The sequence below is a fragment of the Arachis hypogaea genome, chromosome 20 (assembly GCF_003086295.3).
Source record: "Arachis hypogaea cultivar Tifrunner chromosome 20, arahy.Tifrunner.gnm2.J5K5, whole genome shotgun sequence".
Lineage (NCBI taxonomy): Eukaryota > Viridiplantae > Streptophyta > Magnoliopsida > Fabales > Fabaceae > Arachis > Arachis hypogaea.
Window position 1 is genome coordinate 33524037 of NC_092055.1, and position 19931 is coordinate 33543967.

The following is a 19931-nucleotide window of genomic DNA, read 5'->3' on the forward strand; positions in this document are numbered from 1 at the left end:
TATGCGGTTTTAAGTTTTAAGCAGGCTCATATTTTAGTGTTAAATATTATAAAAGTCGTGGTAATACTCGAGCTATCAGAGTGGTGCAGCCGGAAGCGTGACATTTTTATAGTTAGGGTGTTACAGTATTCGATCCTGAGATTGAAAGAACTATTTCACGAATAAGGCAAGCTCGGCGTCGGTTAGTCCTCTCTCTGAGGGCGGATCTGAAACGTCATTTGAGGAAGAAACCAGCCCCCGTTCTACTGATTCTGTTGATTTACGTATAGGTGACATGGCAGCACCTAGGAGAGTTACTATCCAGGAGGCTGGAGCCCCTGATTTTACAATGCAACCGTTTCAAGCGCATCATCCAGCGGTGGCTACAGACTTTGAAATAAAGACCGCACTGCTCAATTTGATGCCCAAGTTTCATGGCTTACCTGCTCAAGAGCCTATTAAGCACCTGAGAGATTTTCAAGAAGCCTGTTCTACTGTCAGGCGTGATGGTGCAGATGAAACTTCAATTTTGCTGAAAGCCTTTGATGAGGCGCAGAAGTTGGTGAATTAAAAATTATTAAAATAGTTACGTTGCAAGTATAGTTCTTAACTCACCAAAAATCTGCCTATCAATTTAGAAATATGTCACAGAGAGTTTAAATTAAAAATTACTGGGAGTTGGAGTCCCAGGTCGTCTCCCAACGAGTTGCAGAAAAGTGTGCTATTTTATTAATCAGATGTTCCAAGAAGTTGAGTTAAGTAGAGGGAAAATTAAAAAGAGGAAATTTAAATAATATGAATAAAAGCCTTGACTGGGAGTTGATTAGTTGGAATCTCTATTATTGATGGGATGATTTCAAGATTAATTTATAATTAATGGTTGTTCCGTCTAGTTATCCTTTACTAGGTAAAGGAAAATCAAACAAATTGGAATGCTGGATCTGTTCACGAGTTGCAACCCACTTAGTTCAAAGGGATTGGTGTTAGTGATTAGATAACAATCCAATAGTTAACCCAATTACAATTTTTCTTTCAATCCTTCCAACTCAAGAGTTCCTTTCAATCAATTCCCCATCAAGTGAGGGAACTACTCACTCATTGTAAATAATAAATCCATAACACATGAAAGGGAATTAAAAGAAGACATGATTATTGGAATGGAAAAATAAATTAAAATGGAAGAAATAATCCTTGTATCAAATAATCATGAAAGTATTCAAATGACAAAATTGAACAAAGCAAAGAACATGGAAGAATAAAACCAAGTTAAGAGAACGAACTAGAATAACGAGGTCTTGATAATCCATCTAAGCAAAGGCTAAAAGAATCACCATAAACGCTAAAATCATCCATAAAAACTTCCATACAGTCCTCAATAAGATCATAGAAAAGACTCATCATGCACCTTTGGAAAGTAGCTGGTGCATTGCACAAGCCAAGGGGCATTCTCTTATAAGCATAAGTCCCAAAAGGACATGTAAAAGTAGTCTTTTCCTGATCCTCAGGAGCTATATGAATCTAGAAATAACCTGTGTAACCATCTAAAAAGCAATAATGTGATTTACCTGACAGGCGATCCAGTATTTGATCAATGAATGGAAGTGGGTAGTGATCCTTACGGGTAGCTTGGTTGAGACGCCTGTAATCAATGCAGACTCTCCAAACATTCTGAACTCTAGTTGCTATGAGCTCTCCATGCTCATTCTTCACTGTAGTGACTCCAGACTTCTTGGGCACCACTTGTACTGGGCTTACCCATTCACTGTCTGAAATGGGATATATGATACCTGCTTCCAACAGTCTGGTCACTTCCTTTTTGACAACTTCCAAGATGGTGGGATTCAATCTTCTTTGGGGTTGACGGACAGGTCTTGCTTCCTCTTCTAAAAATATTCTGTGCTCACATACTTGAGGGTTGATGCCTACTATATCTGCCAAGCTCCTCCCAATTGCCTTCTTATGCTTTCTCAGCACATCAAGTAACTGCTCTTCTTGTTGAGAAGTAAGTTCCCTTGCAATGATAACTGGAAACCTCTGCTCATCTTCGAGATAGGCATATTTGAGATGTGGAGGGAGGGGTTTCAATTCTAACTTTTGATCATGGGCAGGCTCTGGATTATTTGGAGCTTGTGAAAATGATGAAGTGCCCTCATTGTCAGTTAAAAGGGTCCCCACACTTGGACCTTGTCCAGTGTGCCTCTCTTCTAACTCTTCCTTGTGAACTTCAGCTACACTTTCATCTATGACATCACACTGGAAGATAGAACGATCTTCTGGGGGATTGTCAATGACTCCATTCAGATTGAAGATTATTATGCGGCCATCTATTTCAAAGGAGTATGTTCCTGAAAAAGCATCCTATTTGAATTTTGATGTCTTCAGGAATGGTCTTCCAAGTAGGATTGATGATGGCTTATCTGAATCATTATGGGGCATCTCCAAAATATAAAAATCAGTGGGAAATGTAAGTCCTTTAATGTTCACCAAAACATCTTCAGCAACTCCAGCCACTGTAATAATACTTTTATCTGCTAACACAAAACGAGCTGCCGACCTTTTTAAGGGAGGGAGCCTCAAAATATCATATATAGACAAAGGCATTATACTGACACATGCTCCTAAATCACACATGCAATCATAAATTACTACACCACCAATCAACCTTTTTGAATATTTCTACCATTTTGGGGTCGGGTTCCAGCTGCTTCCTAGGCTTCCTTGCAAGTTGTGGAAATGGAATAGGAGTGGTGTCTTCTGTGGTGTCTGCGCCTTTTGGTGCTTCCTTCTGTGGTTGAGCTATTTCTTCTTCAGCTATGTCCTGTATGTCCTCTTCCTCTTCAATATCTTCTATTTCTACTACCTCTTCAGCTGAGGTGTGTTCTGGTGGGCTTGGTTCCTCCTGACTCCTCTCTTGCAGTGTGGTTCCAGACCTTAGGGTGATGGCATTAATTCCTCCCTTTGGATTGGGTAATGGTTGAAAGGAGATTCCAGTGGAGCTTGAAGGTTGGTTACTGGAATTTTGCATTGATCCAAGCTGTGACATAAGAGCTTGCAAAGTAGAGGTGAGACCATTCAGACTGGCGTTAATACTATTCATGTTATTTTCCATGGTCTGTTGTCTTCGCTCAAAAGATTGTAGTAGCTCTTCATTAGGAGATAAAGAAGAATGAGTAAATTGAGATGTCTGCTGTTGATTGTTCTGTGGTCCTTGGTTTTGCCTTAGGTAAGGTGCTCTGTAAGGTTGATTCTGCTGCCTGTTGTTGTTATTATTCCACCTCTGATTTCCCTGATTATCTCTGCCTCCTCTGTTATTGTTGTTCCTCCAATTCTGGTTAGAATTGTCCTGCCATCCATGGTTATTATTTCCACTTTGATTGTACCCTTGGTTGGGGAGGTCATAGAAGTTATGAGTGGATGCCACCATGTTGTCTTCTTGTTGGAGCTGCGGGCATTCATCAGTGTAATGGCTGTAATCAGCACAGATTCCGCAAATTCTTTGCGGGACTAATTGTTGGCTTTGCTGTGGCGAAGGAGGTTGAGCTTGCTGAGCTTGTTGTTGATTCAATTGCATCTGCTTCAGCAAGTTGGTCATCTCACATATACTTTGAGTTAGTGCAGTAGTCTCTCTGTTAAAGGATACTTCTGCAACGGCTTTTGAACGGCCTTGCTTTTGCCTGTGGTTCCTAGTAGATTCAGCTAAATCACTGATCAATTGCCAAGCCTCATCAGTGGTCTTGTACTTCTTCATAGACTCATTGCTAGCACTTTCCAATGTAGTCTTATCTTGGGGCCTCATGCCCTGTGTGACATAGCTAAGTAGCACTATCTTGTCAATCCTGTGGTGGGGGCATGCTTCCAGAAGATTATTGAAGCGCTCCCAATATTCAAAGAGAGTCTCATTGTCATCCTGAACAATTGTGGAAATATCCTTCCTCAGTTTATCAGTAACTTCAGATGGAAAGAATTTCTCCAAAAACTCCTTTCTGAGTGTATCCCAGTTGGATATATTTGCCAGAGGTTTAGTGTAGTACCACTCTCTAGCTTTTCCCTCGAGAGAAAACGGGAAAGCTTTCAGCAAAATTGAAGTTTCATCAGTACCATCACGCCTGACAGTAGAACAGGCTGCCTGGAAATCTCTCAAGTGCTTGATAGGCTCTTGAGCAGGTAGGCCATGAAACTTGGGCATCAAATTTAGCAGTGCGGTCTTTATTTCAAAATCTGTAGCTACCGCTGGATGATGCGCTTGAAACGGTTGCATTGTAAAATCAGGGGCTCCTTCCTCCTGGATGGTAACTCTCCTAGCTGCCATGTCTTCTGCACGTAAAACAACCGAATCAGTAGAACGGGGGCTGGTTTCTTCCTCAAGTTCACTCTCAGATCCGCCCTCAGAGCGGACTCACCGATGCTGTTCTCGCCTTATTCGTGAAATAGTCCTTTCAATTTCAGGATCGAATATTAGCAAGCACGGATCAGGAAGTGAACGCGTCATTTGACGGAAGAAACATGCAGCTCATAGTAACAAAATAAAATAAAATGCAAATAAATAAATTCTAATTAATAACTTTAGCACTCTATTGCAACTCCCCGGCAACGGCGCCAAAAATTTGATGAGGCGCAGAAGTTGGTGAATTAAAAATTATTAAAATAGTTACGTTGCAAGTATAGTTCTTAACTCACCAAAAATCTGCCTATCAATTTAGAAATATGTCACAGAGAGTTTAAATTAAAAATTACTGGGAGTTGGAGTCCCAGGTCGTCTCCCAACGAGTTGCAGAAAAGTGTGCTATTTTATTAATCAGATGTTCCAAGAAGTTGAGTTAAGTAGAGGGAAAATTAAAAAGAGAAAATTTAAATAATATGAATAAAAGCCTTGACTGGGAGTTGATTAGTTGGAATCTCTATTATTGATGGGATGATTTCAAGATTAATTTATAATTAGTGGTTGTTCCGTCTAGTTATCCTTTACTAGGTAAAGGAAAATCAAACAAGTTGGAATGCTAGATCTGTTCACGAGTTGCAACCCACTTAGTTCAAAGGGATTGGTGTTAGTGATTAGATAACAATCCAATAGTTAACCCAATTACAATTTTTCTTTCAATCCTTCCAACTCAAGAGTTCCTTTCAATCAACTCCCCATCAAGTGAGGGAACTACTCACTCATTGTAAATAATAAATCCATAACACATGAAAGGGAATTAAAAGAAGACATGATTATTGGAATGGAAAAATAAATTAAAATGGAAGAAATAATCCTTGTATCAAATAATCATGAAAGTATTCAAATGACAAAATTGAACAAAGCAAAGAACATGGAAGAATAAAACCAAGTTAAGAGAACGAACTAGAATGACGAGGTCTTGATGAGGAAAAATAACTCTTCTCAATGTTCCAATGCTAAGATCAATTCCCAAAATTAAAATTCTAAAACCTAGAGAGAAAAACCTAGAGGAGGAAAAACTATATCTAAAACTGTAAACTGTGCAGAATGAATATTCTCCTCTGTTTCTACATATTCTCTGGCTCTAGTCTGTTGTTTCAGGCTGAAAACTGGGTCGAAATAAGATCCAAAATCGCCCCCAGCGAAGTCTGCAGATTATGCAGATCGCACATGTTACGCGATCGCGTCATCCATGCAGACGCGTCATTCGCGCTTTTCCTTGCCACACGTTCGCGTCGTCCACGCTATCGCGTCGCCTGAGCTTTTCCAATCCGCGCGGCCGCGTGAACCATGTGGCCACGTCACTGCGATTTGCTCTTCTTTCCGCGGTCGCGTGAGCCATGCGACCGCGTTACTTCTCGCTGGTTATCTCCTCAAATTCTTGTGTTCCTTCCATTTTTGCTAGCTTCCTTTCCAATCTCCAACTCATTCATGCCCTATAAAGTCTGAAACACTCAACACACAGATCACGGCATCGAATGGAATAAAGGGGAATTAAAAATACATAATTAAAGTTTCTAGGAAGCAGTTTTCAAACATGTTATAAATTCATGAAGGGATTATAATTTCATGCTAATTTAATGAATAAGTGGGTAAGGATCATGATAAAACCACACAATTAAACACAATATAAACCATAAAATAGTGGTTTATCAGCCTTCCCATTTTCTCTTGAGGAAAAGGCAAGAGAGTGGTACTACACTCAACCTGCTGCAACTGTATCCAACTGGGATACACTCAGAAGAGAATTTTTGGAAAAGTTCTTTCCAGATGAAGTTACTGATAAACTGAGGAAGGATATTTCCATGATTGTTCAGGATGAATCTGAAACTCTCTATGAGTACTGGGAGCGTTTCAATAATCTTCTGGAAGCTTGCCCCCACCATATGATTGACAAGATAGTGTTACTCGGCTACGTCACACAGGGCATGAGGCCCCAAGATAAGACCACATTGGAAAGTGCTAGCAATGGGTCTATAAAAAAGTACAAGACCACTGATGAGGCATGGCAATTGATTAGCAACTTAGCTAAATCTACTAGGAACCACAGGCAGAAACAAGGCCATACAAAAGCCATTGTAGAAGTATCCTCTAGCAGAGAGACTGCTGCTTTAACTCAGAGTATCTGTGAAATGACCAACTTGCTGAAGCAGATGCAATTGAACCAGGAATAAGTTCAGCAAGCTCAACCTTCTCCACCACAGCAAAACCAACAGTTAGTCCCACAGAGAGTTTGCGGAATCTGTACTGATTATAGCCACTATACTGATGAATGTCCGTAGCTCTAGCAGGAAGATAACACCGTGGCAGCCACTCATAACTTCTATGACCGCCCCAACCAAGGGTACAATCAAAGTGGCAATTACAACCATGTATGGCAGGACAATTCTAACCAGGATTGGAGGGACAACAACAACAGAGGAGGCAGAGATAATCAGGGAAATCAGAGGTGGAATAACAACAACAACAGGCAGCAGAACTAGTACCAGCCTTACAGAGCACCTCACCTGAGGCAATCCCAAGGACCACAGAATACCCAACAGCATACCTCTCAAATTACTTATCCTTCTTCTTCTGCTAATGATGACTTACTACAATCTATTGATCGGAGACAGCAGACTATAGAAAGTAATATTAATGCCACCCTGAATGGTCTGAACGCTACTTTGCAAGCTCTTGTCTCCCAGATTGGATCAATGAATAACTCCAATAACCAACCTTTGAGCTCTAGTGGAATTCCCTCTCAACCATTACCCAATCCCAAGGGCGGTATTAATGCCATCACCCTAAGGTCCAGAACCACACTGCAGGAGAGGAACCAGAAGGAGCCAAGCCCACCAGAACACGCCTCAGCTGAAGAGGTAGTGGAAATAGAAGATGTTGAAGAGGAAGAAGACATACAGGACATAGCTGAAAAAGAAGAAGCTCAACCATAGGAGGAAGCATCAAAAGGCGCAGACACTGCAGAAGACACCACTCCTATTCCATTTCTACAACTTGCAAGGAAGCCCAGGAAGCAGCTGGAACCTGATCCAAAAATGGTAGAGATATTCAAAAAGGTTGAGATAACTGTTCCTCTATTTGATGTTATTCAACAGGTACCTAAGTATGCAAAGTTTCTAAAAGATTTATGTATATATAAAGATAAAATTAATGAATTAGAAACTATTCCTTTAGGAAGTTCCATATCTGCTTTAATGGGTGGTTTACCTGAAAAGTGTAGTGACCCAGGTCCTTGTATGGTTAATTGTACTATTGTTGGTGTAGTATTTTCTGATTGCATATGTGATTTAGGAGCATGTGTGAGTATAATGCCTTTGTCTATATATGATGTTTTGAGGCTCCCTCCCTTAAAAAGGTCGGTAGCTCGTTTTGTGTTAGCAGATAAAAGTATTATTACAGTGGTTGGAGTTGCTGAAGATGTATTAGTGGGCATTAAGGGACTCACATTCCCCATTGATTTTTATATCCTGGAAATGCCCCAAAATGACTCAGAGAAGCCATCATCAATCCTACTGGGAAGGCCATTCCTGAAGACCTCAAAGTTTAAATTAGATGCATTTTTAGGAACATACTCTTTTGAAATAGATGGCAGAGTAGTAATCTTCAATCTGAATGGAGTTATGAAGCATCCTCCGGAGGATCACTCTATCCTCTAGTGTGACATTATAGATGAGACTATGGCTGAAGTTCACCATGAGGAATTTGAAGAGAAGTACATGGGACAAGGTCCAAGTGTGGGGATATTCTCGGAGGACAATGACAGTGCTTTGCCATTGTTACCAGCTCCAGACAACCCAGAGCCTGACCATGATTAGAAGTTAGAGCTAAAACCCCTTCCTCCACACCTCAAATATGCTTACCCTGAAGACAAGCAGATGTTTCCAGTTATCATTGCAAGGGAGCTCACTTCTCAACAAGAAGAGCAGTTACTTGGTGTGCTGAGGAGGCACAAGAAGGCAATTGGTTGGAGTTTGGCAGAAATAGTAGGCATAAACCCTCAAGTCTGTGAGCATAGAATATTTTTAGAAGATGGAGCAAGACCTGTCCGTCAACCCCAGAGGAGACTGAACCCCACTATCTTATAGGTTGTCAAAAAGGAAGTGACTAGACTACTAGAGGCAGATATCATCTATCCCATCTCAGACAGTGAATGGGTAAGCCCAGTACAAGTGGTGCCAAAGAAGTCTGGAGTCACTGTAGTGAAGAATGAGCATGGAGAGCTCCTGACAACCAGAGTTCAAAACGCCTGGAGGGTCTGCATTGACTACAGACGCCTCAACCAAGCAACCCGTAAGGATCACTATCCTCTTCCATTCATTGATCAAATGCTGGATCGCCTGTCAGGTAAATCACATTATTATTTTTTATATGGTTACACATGTTATTTCCAGATTCATATAGCTCCTGAGGATCAGGAAAAGACCACTTTTACGTGTCCTTTTGGGACTTATGCTTACAAGAGAATGCCCTTTGGCTTGTGCAATGCACCAGCTACTTTTCAAAGGTGTATGATGAGTCTTTTCTCTGATCTTATTGAGGACTGTATGGAAGTTTTTATGGATGATTTTAGTGTATACGGCGATTCCTTTAGCCTTTGCTTGGATGGATTATCTAGAGTATTAGATAGATGTGTCAGTACAAACTTTGTATTAAATTTTGAGAAATGTCACTTTATGGTAAAACAAGGTATTGTATTAGGACATGTTGTGTCTAATACCGGCATTTCTGTAGATCCAGCAAAGGTGGATGTCATTTCTAGTTTACCTTACCCCTCTTCTGTGAGGGAAGTCCGTTCGTTTCTTGGCCATGCAGGTTTCTACAGGAGATTCATTAAGGACTTTAGTAAGGTATCACTTCCCTTATCCAGACTACTACAGAAAGATATTGAGTTCGAGTTCAGTGAAAATTGCAAACAAGCATTTGATAAGCTGAAGACCGCCCTGACTCAAGCTCCAATTGTGAGAGGACCAGACTGGAGCCAACCATTTGAAATAATGTGTGATGCTTCCAACCATGCCTAGGAGCAGCACTAGCTCAGCGTGAAGGTAAGGATCCTTTTGTTATTGCTTATGCATCTAAAACTTTAGATGCCGCTCAGTCCAATTACGCTACTACTGAGAAAGAGCTTCTTGCTATTGTTTTTGCTCTGGATAAATTCCGAGCCTATTTACTTGGTACTAAAGTAATAGTATATTCAGACCACGCAGCTCTAAAGTATTTATTAGCTAAGAAGGAGTCCAAACCAAGGCTTATACGTTGGATACTGCTATTACAAGAATTTGATTTGGAAATTAAGGACAGGAGTGGTAACCAGAATTTAGTGGCCGACCACTTGAGTCGCCTTGAGCATATCACAGATGACTCCACTCCTATAGCTGATAATTTCCCATTTGATAACCTACAAGCAATATCTGAGATAGTCCCTTGGTATGCACCTGTAGCTAATTATCTAGTTAGCCGCACCTTTCCTCCAAACTTTTCTAAGCATCAAAGAGACAAGCTGAAAAGCGAGTCTAAATTTTATATATGGGATGACCCATATTTATGGAGATGTGGCACTGACCAGGTAATTAGACGGTATGTGCCTCAATCAGAATTCCAGTCCATCTTAGAGGCCTGTCACTCATCTGAGAGTGGAGGACATTTTGGCCCTCAAAGAACTGCTAGAAAAATCTTAGACTGTGGATTTTGGTGGCCTACTCTTTTTAGAGACGCTGCTGAATTTTGTAGATCTTGTTTCCCATGTCAGAAATTTGGTAATATATCCAGGAGGGATGAGATGCCTCAACAAATTATGCTTTTCTGTGAAATTTTTTATGTTTGGGGCATTGACTTCATGGTCCATTTCCAAATTCTAATGGTTATTTTTATATATTGTTAGCTGTAGATTATGTTTCCAAATGGGTGGAAGCAATTCCTACCCACACTGATGATGCTAACACTGTTGTTTTCTTTGTGAGAAACCACATTATTTGTCGCTTTGGATCACCACGAGCAATCGTGAGCAATCAAGGCACCCATTTTTGTAACAGGAGACTAACCGGATTAATGAAGAAGCATGGGATAATTCATAAGGTTGCAACAGCATACCACCCTCAGACTAATGGGCAAGCCGAGGTGTCAAACAGAGAAATAAAGCGTATCTTGCAGAAGATAGTCAAACCTCATAGAAGAGACTGGAGCACCAGGCTACAAGATGCACTCTGGGCATACAGAACAGCATACAAAGCACCCATTGGGATGAGTCCTTTCCACTTAGTTTATGAAAAAGCTTGTCATCTCCCTGTTGAAGTAGAGCACAAAGCCTTCTGAGCAGTAAAGGAGTGCAACATGGGAATTGAGAAAGCCGGAGTTGAAAAGAAATTGCAACTGCAAGAATTGAAAAGCCTTCGCCTGGAAGCTTATGAGAACTCAAGACTATACAAGGAGAAGATGAAGGCTGTACATGATCAGCACATCAGGAGGAAAGAGTTCCAACCTGGGGATTTAGTCCTCCTTTACAAATCTCGACTGGGGCTCATGCCGGGCAAGTTGAGATCAGGATGGGAAGGTCCATACAGAGTAGAGAAGGCTGAACCGTACGGAGTTTATCACCTAAGCCATCCTTCAAGCTCTGAACTTATCAAAGTTAATGGACATTGATAAACCACTATTTTATGGTTTATCTTGTGCTCAATTGAGTGGTTTTTATCAACTCTTTGCCCACTTATTCATACTATTTACATGGTTTTACATTTGCCTTCCTAATTATGTGCTTTGATTGAAAACATGCTTCTTTGGCCTTAAGTTCCCTATGTTTAAATCCTTTCTTATTACCATTAGATGTCTTGATATGTGTATTAAGTGATTTCAGAGATTATAGGGCAGGAATGGCTCAGAGGATGGAAAGGAAGCATGCAAAATTGGAAGGAATACAAGAAGTTGGGGAAATTGCTAAGTTGTCCAGCCTGACCTCTTTGCACTCAAACGGCTATAACATTAGCTACAGAGGTCTAAATGACACGGTTCCAGTTGCGTTGGAAGCTAACGTCCAGTCGCACGATCGTGTGAGAGGGGTAGGAGAGGGGGTGACGCAATCGTGTGGGTCGCGCGATCGCATGAAAGGGGTGGAAGAGGGGATGACGCGGTCGCATGGGACGCGCGATCGCGTCGCTGGACATTGTGCTAAACGCACGACTCCAGCACCGTTTCAGCGCAACTCTCTGTCTCGTCCTAGGGTGTTGTGCAATCCATGCAACGCGATCGCGTCGCTCATGCGGTCGCGTGGGATTGGTTTTGTGCAAGTGACGCGATCGCATGGGGCATGCAATCGCATGGGCCAATTTGTGCAAAACGCACAAGGGCCGCACGATTCCAGCCTAACTCTCTGGATGTTGTGCCATTTTGACGTTAGGATTTTTGACGCCGATCTCTAAGGCACGCGGCCGCGTGGATGACGCGGTCGCGTCGGTAGTGTATTCGCAGTATGACGCGATCGCATGGGGCATGCGGTCGCGTCATGCATCCCCCCCTTTTTTTTTTAACTGAATGCAGGATGCAATGCTTAATGTGAATGCTATGCATGATTCCAGGTTCAATAAAATAAAAATAAAATTCAAAAACAAACAAAATGAAATAAAATCAAAATTGCAAAAGGAACGATCATACCATGGTGGGTTGTCTCCCACCTAGCACTTTTAGTTAAAGTCCTTAAGTTGGACATTGTAGGAGCTTCCTGTTATGGCGGCTTATGTTTAAATTCGTCCAAAAATCTCCACCGGTGCTTGGAGTGCCAATAGCCTCCGGGGTCCCAAACTAGGCATGTAAAGCTTCTGAGCAGCTTCAGACAAATTTTCAGGCTCCGGGAGTGTCGAATGTCAGAATAGATTCCAGGATCCCAAGCTTTGCTATTAAATCCGCCTCCGTCTTGATCTACATATTTCCATCTGGGCGGTTTAAAGAGTAGAATCTCACCATGGTGACCAAACGTTCTCCGTGTTCCATGCAATTGAGCATGATACCAATCCGTGTACTTCGAGGTGAAGCGTGGAACCTTATTGAACCTTGTGCACCAGCTCTGAGTACGAGCCATTTCCCTCTTACTCTTAAAGCCGCAAAGAGCTCTAAGCTGGCCATCTGTTTCAAGTAAACCATATTCAAGTGAATAAGCAAAGTTAAAGGTTAATGATTGTACCCACTTGAAGCTTGTATTAGGTGGCAATGGCCTTGGGGTAGGTATTTCTGGTGGTTCTGTAAGTTCTACTCCCTTGTGCTCTTCTGTGAATTTCTCCACTTCCTTGCAAGGTTCTACAATTGTATCTGTGTCCTGGTCAAAGTCTTCTATGTCTTCTTCATCACTTGAGTCATAGATTGGAGGTTGAGAGAAATTTACCTCCGCATCATCTTCATATTCACTTAGGGAAGATTCTTCGATCTCAGAGAATTCACTTGCGGATGCAAGTTCATTACTAAGAGAATTTGACTTGTGACTATCATTATCAAGGGAATTTATGTCCTGGGTTATTCCATCTGATTTGTCATAAACAACTTTCCATGGAGATTGTACAATATCCTCCTTAGCATCAACTGTAGCGTCCTTGACGGAGTTCTCCTCAGTTCTGGATTCCCATGGAGGTTCAGCATCTCCTAGATCTTCAACCAACTCTTCTTCTTGAACAATGACAGCTTCTTCTACTTGTTCTAGTACGAATTCGTTCTCTGTCTTGTCCACTGGAGTTTCTGGTATCTCCTTTATGTTACGCTCTTTGTTAGACTGTTCACATGGGGCTGTGGCTGATCCTTTTGTATTTGAGCGTCTAGAAACCCATTGAATTACTACTTGCTCCAGTTGTCGAATGGTTGTTTGAAATTTATTTACTATTTCCGTTATGCGAACCTCTGTTTCTCGGGTTGCTGGACTTGGACATGATACAAAGGAAAGTGGTGGTGACTGGGAGTGATTGGATTGGTACTGGGGTAAGGAAGGATCATATGGTGGCGAATGGTGAAGAGAAGCTTGTGAATGTGGTGGTTCGAGGTTATGTTGAAAGGATGGTTTATATGCACGGGTGGGGCTTGTTGATAGTTACAAGGTTGTCCACCATATCTTTCAGCTGGGTATGCATGGTAGAATGGTCTTTGTCCAGGATATCTCGGAGGGTGTTGCTACCTAAAGGGTTGATTAGATCCTCTTGGCTCCATCCATCCTTGATTGGTCTGACCTTGATGCATATTCCTGCTATAACTTCTATTTCCTTCAACAAAGTTAGAACCAAACTCAAAGCGAGAGGGGTGAGAATTCATGGTAGCAAATAAAGATGAAAAGGAAAAACAAAAATAAATAAACAAGCAAAAGAAAAATATTTACAATAACCAATAATAAGGCACACGTTAGTAGTTCCCCGGCAACGGCGCCATTTTGACGTTAGGATTTTTGCCAGTAAAGAAGTTCATAAAAACAGTCGCATTGTAGATATAGTCTCTAAACCGACAGAAATCCCTTCGTACAAACGTTTTTGGGTGTCACAAGTAACAAACCCCTTTTAAAATTGTTAACCGAGTATTCAAACCTCGGGTCGTCTTCTCAAGGAACTGCAGGAAAGTATGTTCTTATTATTGGTTATGGAGGTTGTAAAATCGGGGTTGAGAGTGAAGAGTAGATATGACAAATAATTTAAATGGCAATTCAAATAAATAAATACTATAAAGCAACTTTTGGCAAGGTAAGAGAAATTGGAAGTCCAACTTAGTTATCTCTCTCAACAATAATGAAAGTTGAATCTAAATTCCACTTAGTTAACCTTTACTAAAGTAAAGGAAAGTCAAGGGACTAATTAGTTTGACCTTCGAATCCTATTTATTTCCTAAGAAAAAGTTGGGATTATTGAAGTTCAGTTCAATTAGCAAGATAACGATTATCAATTATGCTGAGTTTAATAATGTTGAGTTACTGATTTCTTAACCAAGACCAAAAAGGGAAAAGTAAAATTGTTGGAATAAAAATGTCCTTCGATGGAAAGCAATGGTAACACAGATTAAGGAGAAAGCAATCAATAACTGAAATACCTCAAATAATCATTAATTCAAATCATAACATGGAAAGGGTTCATAAGTCAAGTTGGCAACATTTATAGGTACGAATAAAAGCATTAAAATAAATATTAAACCTGGATAGAGAGTCACTCTTAAAAACTAAGAGAAGTCCTAAATCCTAATCCTAATCCTAAGTGAGAGAGAGAGGAGAGAACCTCTCTCAAACTAAATCTAAATCATGGAAAGTGAAAATTAGCGAGCTCTCTCTGAATGGATGCGTTCCCTCACTTTATAACCTCTGGTCTATGCCTTCTGGACTTGGATCTGGGCCAAAAAGGACTTCATAATTCGCTATGAGCGTTTTCTGCAATTTCTGGTGCGTGGCCTCTATCACGCGTCCGCGTGGGTCACGCGGTCGCATCATTCGGAGCATTTCCTTGCCACGCGGTCGCGTCAGTCATGCGACCGCGTCATGTGCGTTCTGTTTAAGGCGCGCGGTCGCGTCAGTCATGCAGCCGCGTCGCTGCTGATTCGCGCTTGGCACGCGATCGCTTCGTCCATGTGATCGCGTGGATACCAGTTTCTTCAGAAGCTCCGTTTTGTGCTTTCCTTTCATTTTTGTATGTTTCCTTTTCCATCCGTTAAGTCATTCTGCCTTAGAAAATCTGAAACTACTCAACACACTAATCACGGCATCGAATGGAAATAAAGGTAATTAAAATAATTAATTTTAAAGCTTAGGAAACATGTTTTTCACATGCATCACATAATAAGGAAGGGAAAGTAAAACCATGCAATTAATATGAATAAGTGGGTGAAGGATTGAATAATTCACTCAAATTAAGCACAAAATATATCATAAAATATGGGTTTATCATTGCCCTGACTCTAGACGACGCGGTCGCATGATCAACGTGGACGCGTCGCAGTGACAAAAAATCAGCGTGTTTGAATTCGCAACCAGCAAATTCTAGGCTGTTTCCGACCCAGTTTGCGGCCCAGAAAACACAGATTAGAGGCTATAAAGTGGGGGAATGCATCCATTCATCGAAAAAGCTCTCACAATTCACAATTTTAGGAGTAGATGTAGTTTTTAGAGAGAGAGGTTCTCTCCTCTCTCTTAGGATTTAGTTTTAGGATTTAGGATTATTTCTTCTTCATCACAAGTTCAATGTTCCTTTTATTTATTTTTCTAATTTAATTTATGAACTCTTCCATGTTACATTTGATATCTTTATTAGTGCTAATTGAGGTATTTCAGATTATGATTGTTCTCTCTTTTATTTATGATATAAATAATTTGAATTTTTCCTTTTGGCTTTGGTTAAATCATTGGAGACTCTTGAGTTATCAAACTCATTGTTAATTGAAAATTGGAATTCTTCAAGAATTAATTCAGGTTCCAATAACTCTAACTTTTCCCAAGGAAAGACTAGGACTTGAGGAATCAGAATTAATTCATCCACTTAACTTACCTTCATAGTTAGAGGTTAACAAAGTGGGAGAAAAATCCAATTCTCATTACAATTGATAAGGAAGATAGGACTTCCAGTTTTCATACCTTGCCAAAAGTTTTATTATCTATTTAATTTAATACAATTTACTTTTTTGCCATTTACTATTCTCGCTTTTTATCTTATACATTAAAAACCCCCCAATTTACAAACTCATAACCAATAATAAGAACATACCTCCCTGCAATTCCTTGAGAAGACGACCCGAGGTTTAAATACTCGGTTATCAATTTTAAAGGGGTTTGTTACTTGTGACAACCAAAACGTTTGTACGAAGGGATTTCTGTTGGTTTAGATACTATATCTACAACACGACTATTTTTATAAATTCTTTACTAGCAAAAATCTTAACGTCAGGCATCGTTTAAAGCTGTACCATGGCGAGTAGCTGAAGAAAAACAAGGAGCTCGAGAACTTCCTCTTGGAAGATCTCCACATAGCCGAAGACTGAGCTAGTGGAGCGTCCAACTTACGAACGTTAAAGCAAAGTGCTAGGTGGGAGACAACCCACCATGGTATGATCGTTCTCTTCTTTATTTTTAATTTTCTTATTCAATAACTCTTCTCCTTATTAGTACATTTCGTGCATCTGCATTTACATACCCTCAAAAAAAAAAAAGTTACGCGACGCGACCGCATCATTGACGCGTCCGCGTCGCAAGGAGATAGGAGAAAATAATAAACGAACAGAGAGTCACGCAGGAGCGTGGCTGGAGGCGTGCCAATGGCACAAACTGCCTCACGCGACCGCATTGCCGACGCGTCCGCGTCGAGTGGGAATACTGGCCTCCAACGCGACCGCATGCCCCACGCGGCCGCGTGACCTGGATTTCAACGTAACAAGGGTGCACGACCGAAAATTGTGCTAGAGTGGTGCTGGATTGGTGCTGAGCGCATAATCCTTCCCACGTGACAGCGTGAGCGACGCGACCGTGTCATATCCTTCTAAAAGCCCACTCACACGATTGCATACCCCACGCGATCGTGTCACCCAAAATTTGGCACTAATATGATTTTGAACAGAGAGTTGTGCGAGCGCGAGGCTGCCCTCGCGCCATTAGCCTAAAACGGGTCACGCGACTGCGTGACTGACGTGACCGCGTCAATAAGTTTAAGCGCAAGTCGTGCGATCGCTTGCCTCACGCGACCGCGTTGATTGCGCCGCACAGTTTTCCTGATTTGCCAATTATCTTATATTTTTCTACCCAAATCCTATTCTCTCTTTTCCCTCCTTATTTCTTTTTCTTCCCTTCCCCCATTCGTCCTTCTTTCTCACTTTTTACACTCTCTCTCTCTCACCCCCATTAACAAGGTTTTTCCTTTTCTCCTTCCCTCCTTACTTTTCTCTTATTCTTCTTATTTTTATATGTTATCTTCTTTTCTTTTCATTTTACCTTCACTATTCATATTTTCTTTTTCCTTTCTTTTTGGTGTTATAAATTTATGTGAGTCATTATATGCTTGTGGATTGTTATAAATTTGTTTGACAATTATATATTACTTTTTTAAGGGATGCTTGCATGTTCAAATTCATGCTTTCAATAACTTAACTATCATGCATGCTATGTGTTTGTGAAAAGGCCCATATGGCATTAAGCATTTTTTTTCTACTTTATTCTACTTTTCAATGCTTGCTTTTCACAAAACCCTTTTTATATTTTATTAATTTAATATAATTGTTATTACAAACAAATTGTTAGTTTGAAAGACTTGGTAATCTCACTTGGACATTGAATGCTTGATCTATGCTACTCATGTCTTTGCCTGCATGCCAATAAACCCCTTGCATTTAATTGTCCCCACATGCACTTGCTATATTTTCATTGATGAACTTTTCACATGTAGTCATGACCATGTGTTAACGTCGTTCTTCTTTATTGTGCATTGATTACCATTTTTCCCACCCTCTTCCTTGCTCTATCTCTTTGAATTTAATTTACTTTCTCTTTCCTTTTTCAGGATGACCACCAAAAAAGGAAAGGAGAAAGCTACTCCCAAACAACCAGCAAGAAGAGGAACAAAAAGAGCATTAGTGGCAGAACCCTCTTTAACTACGGTTAAGCCCTCAACAAAGAAAATTAAGAGGATTATAAAAGTTGTTGGTAAAGAAAGAGCCTTCCCAGCAAAGGACACTGCGCGATTCCCCAATCGCTACTGTGAGCAGATGTTCCCCATCCTGGCAGACAGGAGTTACAACAACGAATACCTTCTTCTCCTCCCAAACCACATTGCTACATTTGTTGAGTCGCAGATTGCACGAAGACAATGGGATTTCCTACAGAGACAGCCAAGGCAGGTCAATCTTTCTTGGGTAGTCGAGTTCTACTCCAACTTCTACCTACCAACCCTGCAGTCTGTCTACATCCGCCAAAAGCAAGTCCCCATTACAGAAGAGGCCATTCAAAAAGCTCTAGGTCTTCCTCCTGTTCCAGAAGAATTAGACGCCTTTCAAGAAGCCGCACTCAAGCGCCAGATATACTACTTTGACTGGGACACCGTTCTCAGAGTTATCGCACTACCTGGCAGTTGTTGGATCTACGGATACCATCGCACCCGCCCTAAGGGAATATCGGCTTCAGCACTTACCATGGAGGCTCGCGTATGGGCACAGATCATGTCCCATTACGTCTTTCCGAGCACTCACGAATCATCCTTCACTGCGGACATGGCCGTTCTTCTATGGTGCATCCTTACAGACCAACCTCTGAATCTACCTAGACATATCCGGAATGCCATGGGACACATACAAATTGCGGGCAACTTACCTTTCCCTGCCCTGGTCTTAAATCTTGTCTCAACAGCCAGAGTCTCCTACAGAGCTGGGGACACCAAAGCCATACTTCCACGGGATGATCAATACGTCCCTAATGGGAAATATATCAGACCTCCAGCCGCCACTATCAGCCAGCCTACTGAACCAGTTGAAGATATTCCTTCTTCAACACCACAAGCACCTACTACAGACCAACTGCTCCAGCAGATACTTGCAAGGTTGGATCGGCAGGAACAGAAAGCTAAGATGAGAGAGCGCCATAACAAGCGCCGATTCACATACCTCAAGGAGCTGGTTTTGGGAAAATTCAAGGACTCAGACACCTCGGACTCCACTTCCTTTACCAGCACAGGGAGCCATGATGGCCCCGACTATGGAGATACTGCTACCAGCCCACCTTTGTTCCTGACAGATGGCACCGAGGATGGTGCAAAGCCTTAAGTGTGGGGAGGTCGGTCAGTACCTGACTTCTGGAGGTAATTTCTCTTCCCTAAACACCAATAAATTAGGATATTTAGTTAGATTTTTCTTTTGTAGAATAGGATAAATTGCATAGTAATAGATTAGTTGCATGCATGTTTTGCTTGATTAAAAAGACAATAAGTTTCTTCTAAGACCCTATCTTTGGAACAAAATTTTACTAATTTTAATTAAAACTTTTATGTTAAATTTGCTTGAAGTTGTATTTGGAACATGATTTTTGAGCTAAAGAACACACAACCTGTGAGAATTGAGCCTTTATGAATGGTTACATTATTTAACCATAATTATTTTATTCTTGTGTGTTTACTTCTCTATGATTGTAATCTATATTTTGTTTCATCCTATATGTCCAATGTTTATTATATTTATATGTTTGCATATGATTGAGGCCATTATTTGTTTAGCCCACTTATCCAAATTAAGCCTACCTTCTCAATTACCTTTGTTAGCCACTTTGAGCCTTTAAATCCCATTTGTTCTATATTTTACCACATTACTAGCCTTAAGCGGAAAAACAATTATATATCCCAAATTGAATCTTTGGTTAGCTTAAGATAGAATTGTGTGAGTCAATCAAGTATGGGAAATTGTGGAAACAAAAGATAATAAGGGAATGTGTCATGATAATATAATGGAAATTTGGGTACCTACTCATGTGAAACTATAAGAATTAAAAATCTATGTGCATTGATAAGCTATGTTATTTTTATGTTTTTATGTTTATGAAAAA

The 19931-nt window shown here is 40.8% G+C and overlaps 2 non-coding genes across 2 annotated transcripts; one reads left to right on the forward strand and one right to left on the reverse strand.

Moving 5' to 3' along the window:
- The first annotated feature begins 3812 nt into the window (after positions 1-3812).
- LOC112787200 (small nucleolar RNA R71) lies at positions 3813-3919 on the forward strand. The gene has a single exon (XR_003194626.1). It is a non-coding gene; the product is annotated as a small nucleolar RNA R71 (small nucleolar RNA).
- Positions 3920-6201: 2282 nt separating this feature from the next.
- Positions 6202-6309, reverse strand: LOC112787517 (small nucleolar RNA R71). The gene has a single exon (XR_003194927.1). It is a non-coding gene; the product is annotated as a small nucleolar RNA R71 (small nucleolar RNA).
- Between the last annotated feature and the right edge of the window lie 13622 nt (positions 6310-19931).